Source organism: Mustela putorius, unplaced genomic scaffold (genome assembly GCF_011764305.1).
Source record: "Mustela putorius furo isolate JIRA1106 unplaced genomic scaffold, ASM1176430v1.1 tig00003962_pilon_pilon_pilon, whole genome shotgun sequence".
Lineage (NCBI taxonomy): Eukaryota > Metazoa > Chordata > Mammalia > Carnivora > Mustelidae > Mustela > Mustela putorius.
Genome location: NW_025422106.1, coordinates 7,844,694 through 7,864,246, shown reverse-complemented (window position 1 = coordinate 7,864,246; position 19,553 = coordinate 7,844,694). Strand labels below are relative to the sequence as shown.

The 19,553-nt window shown below is 38.8% G+C and overlaps 1 pseudogene; it reads left to right on the top strand.

Annotated features, from left to right (window-relative positions):
• Window positions 1-709: 709 nt before the first annotated feature.
• LOC101673250 lies at window positions 710-18,013 on the top strand (annotated as a pseudogene).
• Window positions 18,014-19,553: the final 1,540 nt, after the last annotated feature.

The window sequence follows — 19,553 nt, the reverse complement described above, 5'->3', positions numbered from 1 at the left end:
CTGAAGGTTCCTCTTTTCCATTTTATGTGTTAGGTCTTTCTAATAATGTACTGATCTTGATGGGCAGTGGGCTGCTAGCCAATGTTATTGTCTTGGACTGAAGCACAGTTATTAGCTCTGTAAGTCCTGGGTGGACAAAGAACACCCCTTGACCCACAGCCATTGCCAAAAAGCAGGAGAATCGGTAGCACTAGAATTGTGTGACTGATTTTTCAGTTGTGTTAGCTTTTCTTGCTTTAAATCCATTTCAAGAGTACAAGGAAATCTCACCGAAATTTATCATGTCCTACATGTGTTTTAGTTTGCTACAGTGGCCTTAGCAAAATGCCAAAGGTAGGGTGGTTTAAACAACAGAAATTTATTTTCTCATACTTCAGAGAGCTAGAAATCTGAGATCAAAGTGTCAGCAGGTTCGGTTTTTGCTGAGGCCTCTTTCCTTGGCTTGCAGATTGCCCCCTTCTCACTGAGTCCCCACATGGCCTTTTCTCTGTGTGCCTGCATCCCTGCTGTCTGTCCCTTCTTATAAGGACACCAGTTATATTGACAGCAAGTGACACCAAGAGGTCAATGAATATTTGAAATTAACAAAACTAAAATAAATATATGCAATGAAAAAAAGAAGAAAAAATACTTTTTCCATGCTATCCAGGGAAGGGTCCATCCGGCATTGTTTTGCATACCCGTTGTGACTTGAGGGGAAACTTTGACAATGTCCAGAGCCCTTGATGTCCTGCAAATGAAGGAGGAGGATGTCCTCGAATTCCTTGCAGCAGGAACCCATTTAGGTGGCACCAACCTTGACTTCTAAAATGGAATAGTCATGGTATCTACAACATAAATCTGCAGAGAACCTGGGAGAAGCTTCTGCTGGCAGCTCATGCCATTGTTGCCATTGAAAACCGAGCTGATGTTGGTGTCATATAGTCCAGGAATACTGGCCAGCAGGCTGGGCTGAAGTTTGCTGCTGCTCCTGGAGCCACTGCTGTGGCCGGCCGCTTCACTCCTGGAATGTTCGCTAACCGGATCCAGGCAGCCTTCTGGGAGCCCAGACTACTCGTGGTTACTGATCCCAGAGCTGATTACCAGCCTCTCACAGAGGCATCTCATGTCAACCTGCCTACCATAGCTCTGTGTAACACAGACCCTCCTCTGTGCTCTGTGGGCATTGCCTTCCATTGCAACAACAAGGGACCTCACTCAGCGGGTCTGTTGTGGTAGATGCTGGTCAGGGAAGTTCTGCCCATGCGTGGCACCGTTTCCTGTGAGCGCCCACAGGAGGTCATGCCTGATATGTGCTTCTACAGAGATCCCGAAGAGATTGAAAAGAAGAGCAGACCGCTGCTGAAAAGGTTGTGACCAAGAAGGAGGAATTTCAGGGTGAATGGACGGCGTCTGCTCCTGAGTTCACGGTTAAAGTCGCAGACTGGTCTGAAGGCGGGCAGGTGCCCTTGGTGCCTGTTGAGCAGTTCCCTACTAAAGACTGGCCACCGAAGTCTGGTCAGCAGCTCCCACCACTCAGGCCACTCAGTGGGTCGCAGCAACCACTGAGTGGTCTCAAGCTGCTGTTCCACAAAGGCAAACAAAATGGAAATAAAGTTGTTGGAAAATAAACAGTTAAAAAAGAAAGAAAGAAAAAGAAAAAATTGTCACCAAGTTACTTGACACTCATAGGACGCCAGTGAATCTTAATTATCCCTGCAAAGGCTTTATCTCCAAATACAGTCACATTCTATGGTATTAGGGGTTTAGACTTCATTATCTGAGTTTGTTGCGGGGGCATCGATCAGTCTATAACACCAAGGCCAATGGGACTACTATGTAATGCTCTGCTTAAAGAAGACAGTATGTCTAGAGTGTCTAGTATGATTCCCAGCACATAATTAGGACTCAGTCATGAGTGAGAGGTGGTGGTGAGAGGTCCCTTCACTTCTGATATGATAGTGATTATTATTACTAGTATGTAGTTAAGCAAGGCCATACAAATACAAGTCTAAGGTAAAAGTCTTCTTCCAACGATGATGTCGTTAAGCTCTAACCAGTGGGACTCTTATTTCAGACAGTATTTGGTATTGCAAAATCCAAGCCAGTGAAAGGATTTGGACAGAATGGAAAAAAGGCAGTTTAATAAACTGAACGTTGTAGAGGCTTTGGAACGGGCAACCCGTGTCCAAACTCCCAACTCTACAATGTATTGGCTGAGTCACTTGAGGCAAGTCTGTTCCTTTTCCTGCCTTTCATTTTATACATGTGAAAAACAAAATAGTTTCTATTGCGATTGCAGAGTTCAAGTAAAGTGAACAGAATATCCCACCAGATCATGCTACTTTGGCATATTGATTATTTCAAATAAAGTTACTTGAGAAATAACCCAGGCAAGGATACTCTGACCCTTCTTTCTGTCCCTGATGGTGGGAAATAAATCTCCCATACGTGAAGGTGTCCTTCTTATACCAGGAGGTTGGAAGGCATCCTTAATATCAGAGATGGGGAGTTCAAGGCTGAGAAGGTTGTCTAAACAAACCTACTGACTTCCTCATTTATTTACTCTAAGCTCAAACTCTTAGTCTTGTCAGTTCTTCACAGATTTTGTCAAAAAGATCTAAAAGCTTCCTGCTCTGGTCATTTCTTTGAGCCTCATATCTTTGGGATTCGATGTGTAGAAATTAAATTTTTTCCTGTTAATCTTTCTTATGTCGATTTAATTATTAGACCGGCCAAGGAGCCTAGAAGGGAGGAAGGGAAAATATTTCCTTTTCTGCAGTTCTGGCACCCAAAGTGCGGCTCTGCACATTGCTTGCTCTGGGGCAGCCACAGCTGAGAGATGCTGGCACCTCTGACAAGAGCTGGCGCAAGGAGAGAATTCTTACCACATCAGCCTCGGGATCTCTGCCTACTGGATCTGGTGGAAGTGAGAGCAGGGAGAGTCCTTTTCCTGCAGTCAAATGCTCTACCCCTGTGGGAGAGTCCTTTTCCTGTTCTACATTTAGATTACCAGGAGAAAATATTAGTATGCATTAGTCCCTTGAGTATAGTGACTCTGGTAAAGATTTGTTATGTGTACTCTTGTTTTCTATTGATTCCTTTCCTCCTGAAAGGTCATAGTTTTTCTTTGGGTCTTCATTTTGCTATGTGCTTAGAGCTGGGCTTCGTGACCAGTGAGAATGTTGTCTCTGTGTCTGCCAGCCAGAAGATGCATATCAGTGGGCATTTGGTAGCCAGTTAAATAGACTAAGTTCTGAGACATGAAATCACAAGCAGCCATCTTCTGTCCAATCTTGCCAGCTTTCAGGGGAATTTGTTGTAAGGGGTCCTGGTCTATAGCAGTTCTTTGTCATCTCAACCTGTGTTGTTTTGTTAGTCCTGGAGAAGTCCCATTTGCCTACTCAGTGTCTCAGATTAGCAAGTGTGTGAGTGGAGGCATCTCACATTCCCATGGGAGACCAGAGATATGCTTTACACTATACCATTGTTACAACCTATGACAATAAAGATTTTCACTCTCTTAAGCTAACTCTGGGAGTGAACTTTCTGGATCTTCTGAGGGCTGCATCTTTTGCATGCTCCTTTGGGACACTTCTTGTGTCTGTGATTAAGTCATAAAAAGTTTTTGGTTTGAGTCATTGCTGAGATTAATGTTAAGATCCTACTTATTAATAGTCAAATGGTGGATGCTTTGATTGGTATATTCGAATGAAATTTTTTTAGAGACTCTTCATCTTAAAGAATTGCCTTATTGGTACCTATGGAAGATCAAATTGAAAGGAAGACACAAGGGATATAATGGCTAGCCATAAAGAACCCTTTTAATAAGATGGAAGATCTGAAGTTAGACTTAGAACAAAAACTGAAGTCCACATCTGATATAACGTCTCTTTCGTAAAATCCAGCCCCATCTCCTCACCAGATTCTTGTAGCTCCCAAACTCTTCTACCTTTCTCAGAAAATCCCTTAAACACCCTGCTTTTTCTAAGCATGCTACCTGTTTTAACTCCCTTCCCCTATACAACTTACAGAGAGCTCTCCGTCCCTATCTTTAGTCCGTCCTTATCTCTAGGCATAGGGTCTACAGGTTATTCGTGTACACACGGACAGCCAGGAAGTGAATTTAGCAGAATCACGAGGGTGGGGCAGTGAGGTTCACTTCACTGTTCCTGCTTTCCAGGGCTCTGTAATCAGGCTCTGCCAGCTTCAGGCCTTCCCAGGCAATGTCCTTTGCAGATGTATCCTCACCGCCCCCCCCCCCAAAGAATTCCTGTGCCCAAGACAGCACAGATTTTTAAAAATTTAAAGCCCTTTACCTCTACTTTCAAAAGATCCTACCAAATTTAGGAAAGAATTAAAAATAGAGTCCATTCATAACTTCCTTCCCTACACACAGGAAACAAATGGCCCTCCTACAAATTATTTGGGATACAGATCAGCTATAGGACAGTGTTCAGGGGTTGATAGAAGCCATAGTAGTGTCTTTCCCTATAAAGTGAATTGGTCAGGGCACCTGGGTGGCTTGGTTGGTTGAGCATCCGACTCCTGATTTTGACTCAGGTTATGATCTTGGGGTTGTGAGATAGAGTCCCATGTCAGACTCTGTGCTGGGTATAGAGCCTGCTTAAGATGCTCTCTCTCCCTGTGCTCCCCACCTTCTTGCATACGTGCACACGTGCACTCTCTCTTAAAAAAAATAAAATAAAAAGGCGTATTGGTCTAAGGTTGAATTGTGCACTAGGAAAGGAGAGTATCCTAGGACGTTTTTTGGATGCTTTATACAGATTTTATAAAGGCACACTGCAGTAAACCCTGAAGCTCCAGAACATTGAAATCTTTAAATTTCCTCCATAGCAGAAAAATTTCTCCCTGATAGAAAAAGGCAAATTCAAAATAGTGTGGGTGGGTGAGCTAGTCAACCTCGCAGCATTCTAATGAAAGCTGTGAACAATTTTTTTTTTTTTTAAACGAGAGCTTACCAGGAATGCAAGAGAAAAAAGTTAAAATCAACAATTCTTGATTTGCAACTTGAATCTTTGGAGAAACAAAAGCATAACTCTGAGAGCAACACAACGTCCACGCAGACCCTTTCCTATTTGCCTCCATACATTTACAGGTATTGTAAAGATCAGGACGTTGGAAGTACAATTGTCCTGCACTTAAGAAAAAGAAGGAAACATTTAAATGCTAATTTCTCTAGACTATTGATAATAGAAAAATACACCCCAAAACTCCAAGGAAGAAACTTGCATCTTTCTCTGTTTCTTGAAGATGCCGATTTTACCATGTCTTTGAAATGTAAACAGTCTGCAGTGTAACTAAAACTCTGCCCATACTTGCCTGAGACTGAAAGAAAAAAAGGAGGAAAGAGGCTTTTTTAAAAAAGATTTTATTTATTTATTTGACAGAGAGAGATCACAAGTCGGCAGAGAGGCAGGCAGAGAGAGGGGAGGAAGCAGGCTCCCTGCCAAGCAGAGAGCCCGATGCGGGACTCGATGCCAGGACCCTGAGATCATGACCTGAGCCGAAGGCAGAGGCTTAACGCACTGAGCCACCCAGGCACCCGGAAAGAGGCTTTAAAAAAAAAAAAAAAAAAAAAAAAAATATATATATATATATATATATATATATATATATATATATATAATTGTTTTTCAGTGTTCCAGAATTCATTGTTTATGCAACACATCCAAGGCTCCATGTAATACATGCCGTCCTTAATACCCAACACCAGGCTCACCCACCCCCTACCCCACCTCTCTCCAAAACCCTCAGTTTGTTTCTCAGAGTCCACAGTCTCTCATGGTTTGTTAAGATACAAACTGCAGGGGCATCTGGGTGTCTCAGTCAGGTTAGGCATCTAACTCTTGATTTTGGCTCAGGTGGTAATCTCAGGGTTGTGAATCGAGCCCTGAATTGGGCTCTGAGTTGAGTGTGGAGCCTGCTTAAGATTCTCTCTCTCCCGTTCCCTCTGCCGGTCCCCCACCCTTTCTCCCATGTTCACTGGCTCTCCAAAAAAAAAAAAAAAAAAAAAAAAAAAAAAAAAAAAGAGAAGACAAAATAAAAATAATAAATAAAATGCGAACTGCTTTAAAAGCTCCCTTTTTCAAATATAGTCCTTCTTTCCTGAAGGGGAGCCACAAATGCCACCCTAGAATGTGCCACTTTGGCATAGTGATTATTTTGAATTAAAGTTACTTGGGAAAAAAACGGATGCAGGAAGGACCCTCTGATCCTCCCTTATCCCTGTGAAAGCAGGAAATAAATCTCAAATCTGTGAAGGTAATCTCCCTTTACCAGGAGATTGGAAAGCATCCTTAACACCAGGGAGAGGGAATTCAAGGCTGAGAAGGCTGTACAATCAAACCTTGTTATTTCCTCACTAATTTACTACCCCAAGCCTGAACTCTTGGTCTCGTCAGTTCTTCACAAATTTATTGTTTCTTTGCCTAAAAAGTATAAAAGCTGCCTGCTTGGCTCAATTCTTTGAGCCTCATATTTTGGAGACTCCCAAATGTACAAAATTAAATGTGTTTTTCTCCTATTAATCTGGTTTGTGTCATTTTAATTTATTAGGCAGCCAAAGAACCTAGAAGGAAAGAAGGGAAAATTTTCTTCCCCTACGCAAGGAAGATAACACTTTTTGTAATTTGGAAGGGCAACAGCACATGTTTTGATGCATTTTATCCCATGACTTTTTTTTTTGAGAAGGGTAAAGAAGTTCTGTGCTTTAAGTTTTGTTTTGGTATGTTTCTTTTGTTTGTTTGTTTTTAGAAATCCTAAATTAAAAGACAATATTTTTAAGTGAAAAAAAAAATCTGAAGGGAGAGAGTGTATTTTATGACTTATCATGGCAGTCGTTGGTTTTTGGGAGACATAGTTCTCTCTTTTAAGGAATTCATGTATATGGTACAAAAGAATAAATAGTGAATCGAAAGAAAAGTTTTTGTCTCACCTGTAACTTTGTTTCCTCAATTTCAATTCCAATTAGGAAACAACTCCTGTTTTGAGATTCTCATGTTTTGTTCTCTCTCTCTCTCTCTCTCTTTTTAAATTTTTTTTAAAGATTTTATTTATTTATTTGAGAGAGAGGGCGAGAGAGCACGAGAGGGTAGAAGGTCAGAGGGAGAAGCAGACTTCTCCACAGAGTGGGGAGCCCGGTGCGGGACTGCATTCAGGACTCCAGGATCATGACCTGAGCTGAAGGCAGTTGATGGCTCAACCAACTGAGCTGCCCGGGCACCCTGTTTTGTCCTCTTTACATAGAAACATACACTCACCCTCTTCACACATACAGACTTAAAAAAAGGGGGGGGGGAATCTGGCTATGTAATTGTCATACAACATTTTATAAGTTTAGTGTATACTGTGTGATTTTATTGTGAAATGTTGAACACAATAAGATTAGTTAATACATCTTTCACCTCACATAGTTACCATTTTGTTGTTGTTATTGTGAGAGCATTTAAATCTACTCTCATAGCAATATACTATTTTTTCCCCTTTTTTATTATTTATTTTTACTAACATGTATTATTTGCCCCAGGGGTACAGGTCTGTGAATAATCAGGCTTACACATTTCACAGCACTCACCATAGCACATACCCTCCTCAATGTCCATAACCCAACCACCCTCTCCATACTCCCCTCTACACAGCAACCCTCAGTTTGTTTCCTGAGATTAAGAATCTCTTGTGGTTTGTCTCCCTCCCAATCCCATCTTGTTTCATTTTTTTTCCTTTCCTACCCCTGCAAACCCTTGACTCTCCCTCTCAAATTCCTCATCATATCAGGGACATCATATGATAATTGTCTTTCTCTGATTGACTTATATTGCTCAGCAAAATACTCTCTAGTTCCATTCATGTTGCAAATGGCAAGATTTCATTTCTTTTAAGCCTGCATAGTATTCCATTGTGTATGTATATATATATATATATACATACATACATATGTATATATATGTATATATATATATACACATATATGTATGTATGTATATATATATACATACATACATATATCTCCACATCTTCTTTATCTATTCATCTATTGATGGACATCTAGGTTCTTTCCATAGTTTAGCTAGCTGTTGTGGACATTGCTGATTAAAAAAAAAATTCAGTTTCATGTGCCCCTTTGGGTCACTGCATTTGTATCTTTAGGGTAAATACCCAGTAGTGTGATTGCTGGGTCATAGGGCATCTCTATTTTCAACTTTTTGAGGAACCTCCATGCTGTTTTCCAGAGTGGCTGCACCAGCTTCCATTTCCACCAACAGTGTAGGAGGGTTCCCCTTTCTTCGTATCCTCTCCAATATCTGTCATTTTCTGACTTGTTAATTTAAGCTATTCTGACTGGTATGAGGTGGTATCTCATTGTGGTTTTGATTATTTCCCTGATGCCGAGTGATGTTGAGCAGTTTTTGTGTGTCTGTTGGTCATCTGGATGTCTTCTTTGCAGAAATGTCTGTTTATGTCCTCTGCCCATTTCTTGATTGGATTATTTATCCTTTGGGTGTTGAGTTTGATAAATTCTTTATAGATTTTGGATACTAGCCCTTTATCTGATATGTCATTTGTCAATATCTTCTCCCATTCTGTCAGTTGTCTTTTGCTGTGCAAAAGCTTTTGATTTTGATGAAGTCCCAAGAGTTCATTTGTGCCCTTGCTTCCTTTGCCTTTGGCAATGCTTCTAGGAAGAAGTTGCTATGGCTGAGGTTGAAGAGGTTGCTGCCTCTTAAGGATTTTGATGGATTCCTTTCTTACATTGAGGTCCTTCATCCATTTTGAGTCTATTTTTGTGTGTGGTGTAAGGAAATGGTCCAGTTTCATTCTTCTGCCTGTGGCTGTCCGATTTTCCCAACACCATTTGTTGAAGAGACTGTGTTTTTTCCATTGGACATTCTTTTCTGCTTTGTTGAAGATTAGTTGACCACAGAGTTGAGGGTCTATGTCTGGGCTCTCTATTTTGTTCCATTGATCTATGTGTCTGTTTTTGTGCCAGTCCCATACTGTCTTGGTGATGATAACTTTGTAATAGAGCTTGAAGTCTGGAATTGGGACGCCACCAACTTTGGCTTTCTTTTTCAACATTCCTCTGGGTATTCAGGGTCTTTTCTGATTCCATAAAAAGTATAAATTTTAGGATTATTTGTTCCATTTCTTTGAAAAAATTGATGGTATTTTGATAGGGATTTCATTAAATGTGTAGACATTTTCACAATATTTGTTCTTCCAATCCATGAGCATGGAACACTTTTCCATTTCTTTATGTCTCAATTTCTTTCATGAGTAGTTTATAGTTTTCTGAATACAGATTCTTTGCCTCTTTGGTTAGGTTTATTCCTCGGTATCTTATGATTTTGGGTGCAGTTGTAAATGGGATCAACCCCTTAATTTCTTTCTTCTGTCTTGCTGTTGGTATATAGAAATGCAACTGATTTCTGTGCATTGATTCTATAGCTTGAAACTTTATTGAATTCCTGTACAAGTTCTAGTAGTTTTGGGAGTAGAGTCTTTTGGGTTCTCCACATAATGTATCATATCACCTGCAAAGAGTGAGAGTTGGACTTCTTCTTTGCTGATTCAGATGCCTTTTATTTCTTTTTGTTGTCTGATTGATGAGGTTAAGACTTCTAGTACCATGTTGAATAGCAGTGGTGATAGTGAAAATCCCTGCTGTGTTCCTGATCTTAGGGGAAAAGCTCTCAGTTTTTCCCCTTTGAGAATGATATTCACTGTGGGTTTTTCATAGATGGCTTTGATGATATTGAGGAATGAACCCTTTATCCCTACGCTTTGAAGAGTTTGGATCAAGAAAGGATGCTGTACTTTGTCGAATGCTTTTTAAGCATCTATTGAGAGATATGGTTCTTGTTCTTTCTTTTATTCATGTATTGTATCACATTGATTGTTTTGCAGATGTCGAACCAACCTTGCAGCCCAGGAATAAATCCCACTTCATCGTGGTGAATAATTCTTTTAATGTACTGTTGGATCCTTTGGCTAGTATTTTGGTGAGAATTTTCATATCTCTTTTCGTCAAGGATATTGGTCTATAATTCTCTTTTTTGATGGGGTCTTTGTCTGGTTTTGAATCAAGGTAATGCTGGCCTCAGAAAATGAGTTTGGAAGTTTTCCCTCCATTTCTACTTTTTTGGAACAGTTTCAGAAGAATAGGTATTAAGTCTTCTTTAAATGTTTGGTAGGGAACATTTAAAGCCCTCTGGGAAGGGAAGCTTTGGGAAGCTTCCCTGGGAAGCTGGGAAGCCCTCTGGACCTGGGCTCTTGTTTGTGGGGAGATTTTTGATGACTGCTTCAATCTCCTTACTCGTTATGGGTCTGTTCAGTTCTATTTCTTCTGGTTCAGTTTTGGTCATTTTTATGTCTCTAGGAATGCATCCATTTCTTCCAGATTGTCCAATTTGCTGGCATATAGTTGCTCATAATATGTTCTTATAATTGTTTGTATTTCTTTGGTTTTGGCTATGATCTCTCCTCTTTCATTCATGATTTTATTTATTTGGGCCCTTTCTCTTTTCTTTTTGATAAACTTGGCCAGGGCTTTATTAATCTTATTAATTCTTTCAAAGAACCAGCTACTAGTCTTTGATTTGTTAATTGTTCTTTTGGTTTCTATTTCATTGATTTATGCTTTGATCTTTATGATTTCTTCTGCAGGGTTTAGACTTTCTTTGCTGTTCTTTCTCTAGCTCCTTTAGGTGTAGGTTTAGGTTGTATACTTCAGACCTTTCTTGTTTCTTGAGAAAGGTTTGTATCGCTATGTACTTTCCTCTCAGGACTGTCTTGCTGTGTCCTGCATATTTTGAACAGTTGTGTTTTCATTATCATTTGTTTCCATGATTTTTTTCAATTCTTTAATTTTCTGGTTGACCCATTCATTCTTTAGTAGGATGCTCTTTAACCTCCAGGTATTTGAGTTCTTTCCAACTTTCCTCATGTAATTGAGTTCTAGCTTCAGAGCATTGTGGTCTGAAAATATGCAGGGGTGATCCCAATCTTTCTGTACTGGTGGAGTCCTGATTTGTAATCCAGGATGTGATCTATCCTGGAAAATGTTCCATGTGCACTAAAGAAGAATGTGTATTCTGTTGCTTTGGGATGGAATGTTCTGTATATATCTGTGATGTCCATCTACTCCAGTGTGTCCTTTAAGGCCTTTAATTCCTCATTGATCTGTTGCTTGGATGATCTGTCCATTTCAGTGAAGGGGGTATTAAAGTCCCCTACTATTATGTATTATTGTCAATGTGTTTCTTTGATTTCATGATTAATTGGTTTATATAGTTGGCTCCTCGCATGTTAGGGGCATTAATATTTAAAATTGTTAGATCTTCTTGTTGGACAGACCCTTTGAGTATGATATAGTCCCCTTCTTCATCTCTTAATATAGTCTTTGGTTTATAGTCTGATTGGTCTGATATCAGGATTGCCACCCCAGGACATTCTATTTTTAACGATAGCCTAGCGGGATAGAGTATTCTTGGCTACATATTTTTCTCATTTAGTGCTCTGAATATATCATGCCAGTTCTTTCTGGCCTGCCAGGTCTCTGTGGTTAAGTCTGCTGCCAATCTAATATTTCTACTATTGTATGTTACAGACTTCTTGTCCCAAGATTAATAAGTTTTACTCTTAGATGATGGAGTATGGACCTTTTTTTTTTTTTACTTTGAAGGAGGTTCTCTATGCTTCCTGGATTTTGATGCTTGTTCCCTTTGCCATATTAGGGTAATTCTCTATTATAATTTGCTCCAATATACCTTCTGCCCCCCTTTCTCTTTCTTCTTCTTCTGGAATCCCAATTATTCTAATATTGTTTGGTACTATGGTATCACTTATCTTTCGAATTCTGCCCTCCTGGTCTAGTAGTTGTTTGTCTCTCTTTTGTTCAGCTTCTTTATTCCCCATCATTTGGTCTGCTTTATCACTAATTATTCCTTCTGTCTCATTTATCCTAGCAGTAAGAGTCTCCATTCTTTTTTTTTTTTTTAAGATTTTATTTATTTATTTGACAGAGAGAGGTCAGAAGTAGGCAGAGAGGTGGGCAGAGAGAGAGGAAGGGAAGCAGGCCCCCTGCTGACCCTGCTGAGCAGAAAGCCCGATGCGGACTCGATCCCAGGACCCTGAGATCATGACCTGAGCCGAAGGCAGCGGCTTAACCCACTGAGCCACCCAGGTGCCCCAAGAGTCTCCATTCTTGATTGCACCTCATTAATACCTTTTTTCAATTTTAGCTTGGTTAGATTTTAGTTCTTTTATTTATCCAGAAAGGGATTTTATTTCTCTAGGCAGGGTTTCTCTAATATCCCCCATGCCTTTTTCAAGCCCAGCTAGCACCTTGGGAATCGTCATTCTGAACTCTAGATTTGAAATATTATCAATGTCTGTATTTTTTAGGTCCCTAGCCGACAATACTGTTTCTTGTTCTTTTTTTTTTTTTTTTTTTGTGGTGAGTTTTTCTGCCTTGCCATTTTATCCAGATAAGAATATATGAATGAGAGAATAAAATACTAAAAGGGTGGCAAAGTCCTCAGAAAAATGTATGCTAACCAAATCTGAAGAGACCCCAAACCAGGGCGGGTGGTGGAGAAAAAAGGGGATAAAAAGAAAGTAAATTAAAAATATATATATATTTTAAATTTAATTTCTGTTATAGATATATATTTAATTTCTTTTTACCCCCTTTCTCTATATATTATACACACACACACACACACACACAAACATACATACATACACATACATATTATATATACTGGTGAATAGATCAGAGCCACCCACTTGATTTTGAATGTATTTTGGTGTCTTAGAGGAAACTACCTCCCAAAATTTTAAAGAAAGAAAAACTTATATACATATATATATATATATATATATATATATATCACACACGTGCGCACACACACACACACACAAATAAGGGTAAACGTGATGAAGGTATGGAATATGACTGTAAAGATGAAAATTAGAAAAAAATTCTAAAAATGAACTGATAAGTTAGTTGAAAAAAGAAAGAAGAAAAAAAAAGGGAGAAAATGTCCTCAGGCTGGAGACTAGACCAAAGCCCTGTGCTAGATTTAAGGTATATTTTGATCTATTAGAAGAAATTGTACCCCAAAATAAAAAAGAAATTGTACCCCCAAATTTTAAAAATACCTATATGTATAACAAAAATAAGATTAAATACAATGAGGGATAAAATATGACTATAATAATGAAGGTTTAAAAATATTTTTTTGAAAAGTATTGTTAAGATAAAGTAGTTAAAAAAAGGAAAGGGGAAAAGTTAAAAAAATTAGAATAAGAAAAAAATAAAGTTAAAAAATTTAATTTAATTTTGCAAGACTAAAGAATCATGGGGAGAAAGCCATGAATTTCATGCATTGCTTTCCCCTGTCTCTGGAGTTTCACTCTTCTCCTTGATTGGTGAGCTAGGTCGTGGCTGGATGTTCTTGCTGATCTTCTTGGGGAGGGGCCTGTTGTAGTGATTCTCAAATGCCTTTGCCCGAGGCAGTATTGCACTGCCATTGCAGGGGGCCGGACTGAGTAATCTGCTGGGGTTCACTTTCAGGAGCTTTTGTTCCATGAATATGCTTTTTGTAGAGCTCTGGAGGACATGAATGAAAATGGCAGCCTCCCAAAATCCAGCCTGGAGGATCTGAGAGCCTGGGGCTACACTCCTCAGTGTGTCCTCGGAGAAAAACGCTCAATCACTCCCCTCTCCCTGGTCTCCAGCCGTGCTCTGGACTCACCAGGTCTGTGACTGAGCATTTCTGTCTTTGGTGCACATCTCTCCAAACTTAGCAGATTCCTGCTTCTGTAGGAGGAAGGTATGTCTCCCTGAATCTGCCACTTGTGGGGTTCCTGCTCAAAGAGCAGTGACCGACTATGTTGTGGATCACGGTTTAAGGTAACCCCGAGCTAAGAGCTCACTCCTCAGCTCACTCAGCTCACTCCTCAGCTCCATCTCTGTGGCCAGCTTCCCTGCTCCAGTACCTGAGATCTCTGGCACACTCAGACACCCCCGATCTTTCAGTGGCCCCATGGGTTCTGAGACCACACTGTCTCTGCGAGGGCTCCACCCCTGCTTAGCCTCTGGAGCAATGTCCCTCAGTGGAGTAGACTTCTAATAGTTCTGATTTTGTGCTCTGCTGCTCTATCACTTGCTGGGAGCTGGCCCCTCCCCCTACCTTGTATCTTCCCATTGCTTCGGATTCACTTTTCGGCTCGTCCCACAGTTCAGAAAGTGGTCAGTTTTCTGTTCCTAGAATGTTCTTCTTCTCCTCCATCTCCTGTTGAGTTCATAGGTGTTCAGAATGGTTTGATAACTATCTAGCTGAACTCCTATGACTTGATGTCATTTTAGTCCATTATCCTCTGCCATTTTGCCTCCTTTCACAATATAGTATTATTAACTGTAATCATCATACTGCCCATGAGATGCCCAGAACATGTTCCTCTTACAACTGGAAGTTTGTACCCTTTGACCAACATCTCCTCATTTCCCAAACTCCCCAATGATTGGGAACCAGAGTTTTACTTACTCCCTGCTTCTCTGAGTTTGGCTTTTTTACCTACCACATTTACATGAGATCATATAGTATTTGCCTCTCCCTGACTTATTCCACTTAGCGTAATGCCCTCAAGGTCCATCTATGTTTTTACAAAGGCAGGTTGTTTTTTCTTTTTTGGGGGGTAAATATTCTGTTATTTATATATACCACATTTTCTTTACCCATTTGTCTGCCAATGAATACCTGGTTTGTTTCCATGTTTTGGCTATTATAGATAATGTTGCAATGAGTATGGGGGGGTTACATATATCTCTTTGAGATAGCAATTTCATTTCTTGTGGATATATACTCAGATGTAGGATTGGATGGATCATATGGTAATTCATTTTTAATTTTTTGAGGAATCTTTGTTCTGCAGAGAAGAGAAATCATCAACAAACTGAAAAGACATCCTATGATTAGAGGAAACATTTGCAAACATATTTGATAATGCAATAATATTCTAATATATAAGTAACTCATGCACATTAATAGCAAAAATAAATTAAATTTCATTACAAAATGGACAAATGACCTGAATAGACATTTTTCCAAAGAAGACCTACAAATGGCCAACAAGTAAATGAAATCATCAGTAATCATCAGGAAAATGCAAATCAAAACCACAAAGATATGTTACCCTGCTCCTGTTACAGTGGCCATTACTAAAACAACAAGAGATGCATGTTGAGAGGGTTGGGGAGAAAGGAGAACTCTTAAGCATTGCTGGTACAAACATAAAGTGGTACATCATTATGGAAAACAGTATGGAGATTCTACCTTGATCTTCATATATTTTCTATTGTCTTTTGGAAATTGTACCAAATACTGCCTGTTGTCTTCTTGATCACACAGGACTTGAAGGCCCACAACTACACTCTACAGGTTCCCTTCTTAGCTGGTTTCTAGTTATAGTCCTCAAAGAGGAGGAAGGAGATTAGGAGGCTAAAGGAAGAGGGAAGTTTTTTTTTTTTTTTCTTCATATGATTCTGTTAATGGCATTGGAAGGTGGCAATGGCATGATGCAGCAAGTAACTGCAGGTGTCTGTGGGTTCAAGAAATGTTGATGATCCCAAAGTGGTAGTGGGTTTGCAATGGCAGGAGTTCCAGCCACCTCCATGACAATGACTCTGGTGAGGCTGGGAGCAGTGGTAACAGGCTCCTTCTGCTCAGTTATACTCAAAGTACCCTCAGCACTTCAGTGCCCCATGAAGGTCCATGGGCTCCTGCCCAAAGGTGGTAGCAGATTTCTGATCATTGGGCAACATTCCTTTGTTTCCTTGGTTACTCTAGTCCTTCTGACACCTAACAATTTCCAAATATTTGGGATATACCTTCTTCTTCCTTCTGCCCCCTTTAGCCCTATCCACATTTTCTCTGGCTGAACTATCTAGAGATAGTTGATGTTTTCCTGATTATTCATAGATTAAAACAGCATTCATTTTATACCTATATCTATCTAATTTTTTTTTGTATCTGTCATTTTTAGTGGTTGTATGGTATTCCATTATGTGGGTGTACCATAATTTATAATGAACCCTTAGCAATACACTTTTAGGCTGTTTCTAGTACCTTGCTGTTATAGACATTGCTTATCCATGTCAAGTGTATGTGCAGAATAAATTCCTAGAGGAGGAACTGCTTCATCAAAGCCTTGTGAATTTTAAATGTTGATACATAGTATTACATTACTCTGTGAAGAGAGTATACTAAATTATGTTTCCCAAACAACAAAAGAGAATGACTACTCATACCTTGGCCAGCAAAATGTATTTTTGAAATTTTTACTTTTGACAATTCAATAGGTTAAAATGATCCTGTATTAATAATTAAATATATGCTTCTTTAAAGTAAATTTGAACATCTTTAAATGTCTAAAAGCTGTTTTTATTTCCTTTTCTTTATGCTACCTATGTATGCCCTTTTAATTTATCATTTCTTTGATTTATGGTATTTCTTTATAATCTAAGGATATTAGTTCATTGTCATTTAAATTACATGATTTTACCCATATGACATTTTCTTTTCAGTTTATTTTTTTTACAAGCTTTTTTAGTATTTATGTAGTCAATCTTTTCTTTATCTAATGAATAATTTATTTTATAATTCTGGGTTTTTTGTTTTCTTTGGAAAGGACTTCCAAACACTTGGATTTGGAGTACAATTTTTTTGTGGCTTTTACTAATGTTTTTATGACTTAATTTGTTTTTTTCTTATATTCAAGTCTTTGACCAATCTGGGATTTATTTGGTGTTAGGGAAAGAAGTGTCTGACATTTTTCCCCCAAATGGTTAGCAACCTGTTCCAGTGTAACTCATTGAAGTCATTGATATGCTTATTTACTAATCTGAAATTCCACCTTCATCATATTCTCACTTTGAGTATTCTCCATGGAATTGTTTGTACATGCGCCAGCACCAAGCTATTTACACTAGTATTTATACATTGTTTAACATCTGATTATTCCCCCCTTTTATACTTCAGTTTAAAATTTTTCTTTTGTTCTTGGAATATTTATTTTTTCACATAAAAGTTGGAATTATTTTGACTAGTTAAAAATCTATCCTCCTAAAAATCAATATGTCGTTCAATTTATAATTGGTTTAGAGAAAATGGAACAACTTTCTATATATTTCAAAATAGCACAAGATTTCTGATCACAAAGTCATTTTTTTTCCCCCTGCCTAATGAAGCTATTATTGGCAATTCATATGTAATAAATTGAGTACCCAGATGGTGCTGGTCTGAACATTTTACAGATTTTAATTCAACGTTATAAAGCATTGTCTTATTTAATCCCCACAAGAACCAAATTTCAGCATCACTCTTACCTTTGTTTTACAGATGAGCCAGGAACTTAGGAAGTTTTAGTGTCCCTTCTGCGATACCATATCTAAAAAGTGAGATAATGACAGTAATATGATTGTTAATTTTATATGTCAACTGGACTAGGGCTGAATAATCATATAGCTGCTAAAAATTATTTCTGGGTTGTGTCTGTGAGAATGTTTTAAGGAAGAGATTAGTATTTGAATCCATTGACTTAGTAAATAAGATCACCCTAACCTAATGGGGTTAGGCATTATCCAATTTGTTAAGAGTTTATTGGAAGAAGGGTGGACTAGTTCTTTGCTTGAGCTGGGACATCCATCCTCTCCTGCCTGAAGACACCAGGGGTCTTGCTTTTAGACTTGGACTATGGCTTACACCATTGGTTCCCCTGGTTCTTGGGCCTTAAGGTCTGGACTAGAACTACACCACTGGCTTCCTGGGCTCCAGTTGACAGACTGCAGACTGTGGGACTTCTCAGCCCCCATAATTGTGTGAGTCAGTTCCTCATAATGAATTGCTTTCTGTATATCTTTGTATATCATATTGGTTTTTTTTCTCTAGAGAACGCTCATACAAGCTGCTCCATTGTGGACCATAATTCTACCATTATTCAGTGCTAAAGCATTGCAGATGTGTAGCTGAATACCTGCTCTATTAAAAATACAAACTATTATAAATTTATATAAAAGTATAAAAAGTATAAAACATTTAAATTTATAAAAAATTATAAATTTGTAAATTTATGAATAAATTTGTAATAAATTTGTAAATTTATGAAAAGTAAAAATATAAATTTAGAAAAATATAATCATGAAATTGACATCACCATTTGACTCTTTTTAGACATCCTAATTAGGAAGCAAGAGCATTTCACTTATGTGATGTGCACATGGGCCTTTTTGCTTCAAAGGAAAATATCTTAATCCTAGAGAAGTTAACATGGAAGGGTGACGCAAACTCTGTAAAAGCTTAGGGCTGAGAGGGATTATAGAGATCGTTGAATTCTGTTTCATTTTAATGATAGAGGCAGTGAACTCAAGAGAAAGGAAGAGACCTGTCCTAGGTTTCTCCGTGAATCTGTGGCAGACTCAGTCTAACATCCATTTCCTGTCACTCAATTCATTGCTTTTTCTATGAGTCGCACCGCCTCTCTCTTGAATTCACCATGGCAGAATCTCATGGCCAAGAAGATATTTCTCCTGGGAGGTTGGACTTTATCTGTATACTGGGGTTTGTGGTTGTTGACTTGGTGCACTTTGAGGTTCCACTGGTTTGTAGCATTTGATACCTTTCCTGTAAGTATAAGAAGGAAGGGTTGATATCCTTGAGGCATTTCGTAGCGTGGATTCACTTCTGCATGAAAGCCCATCACTTCTACATGAAAGCCATCATGCTGGCTCTAAGGGATAAGGAAGCAAGGCCACTAGGAAGTGACTTAAAACAAAGGTTGATTGTGCCTTGCATGAACTGCTCTATTTGTAAGCATAGGGATGGAGGTCTGAATATATAGGATGTCATCATTTCTAGGTAGCTAGGACTTAATAATGGGATTCTTGATTCAAATAGGGTGTTAGGAAGAAAAGTAGCAGTAGCAGGTCTCAGTAGAAGCTTGAAGAAGTTTTAAATTTGACTTGAGCCCACATTCAGTGATTTTTTTATAGGGATCTCTGGGTTTCTTGTTAAAATATAGAGAGTTAGACTGTCAACTATATTTTTGCTTGGGTATTATCGTGAAGGCTCATTTTGATGTTTTTATGCACTTGCTATTCAGAGTTATAGACACTGTGAATATTTCATAAGATAGCCACAGATATTAATAGCATTTGGGATGCTTACATAATATGTCATTTTAGCAAAAAGTGTTTTCTGTGTGGCACTATTGTTTGCAGATTTTCTTATTTTTTTATATTCATGGGAAACAGGAAGAAAATGAATGACATCCAGTAGAAACTCTCTTACCTTACCTGGGAAGCCCTGAGATGTTTGTACTTATTTTCTCTTTCTCTTAAGCAGAGGCCTTTGAAGTACAAAAAAGGCTAGGGAACCTAAAGCCCCAAAGAGTGATGTCTGAAACTAAGGATGGATAAAGCCCTGCTAGAACCAGGCAATGACTCCTGAGGCTTACTTAAATTGGTGAACACTCAATGGAACGTTCTGAAA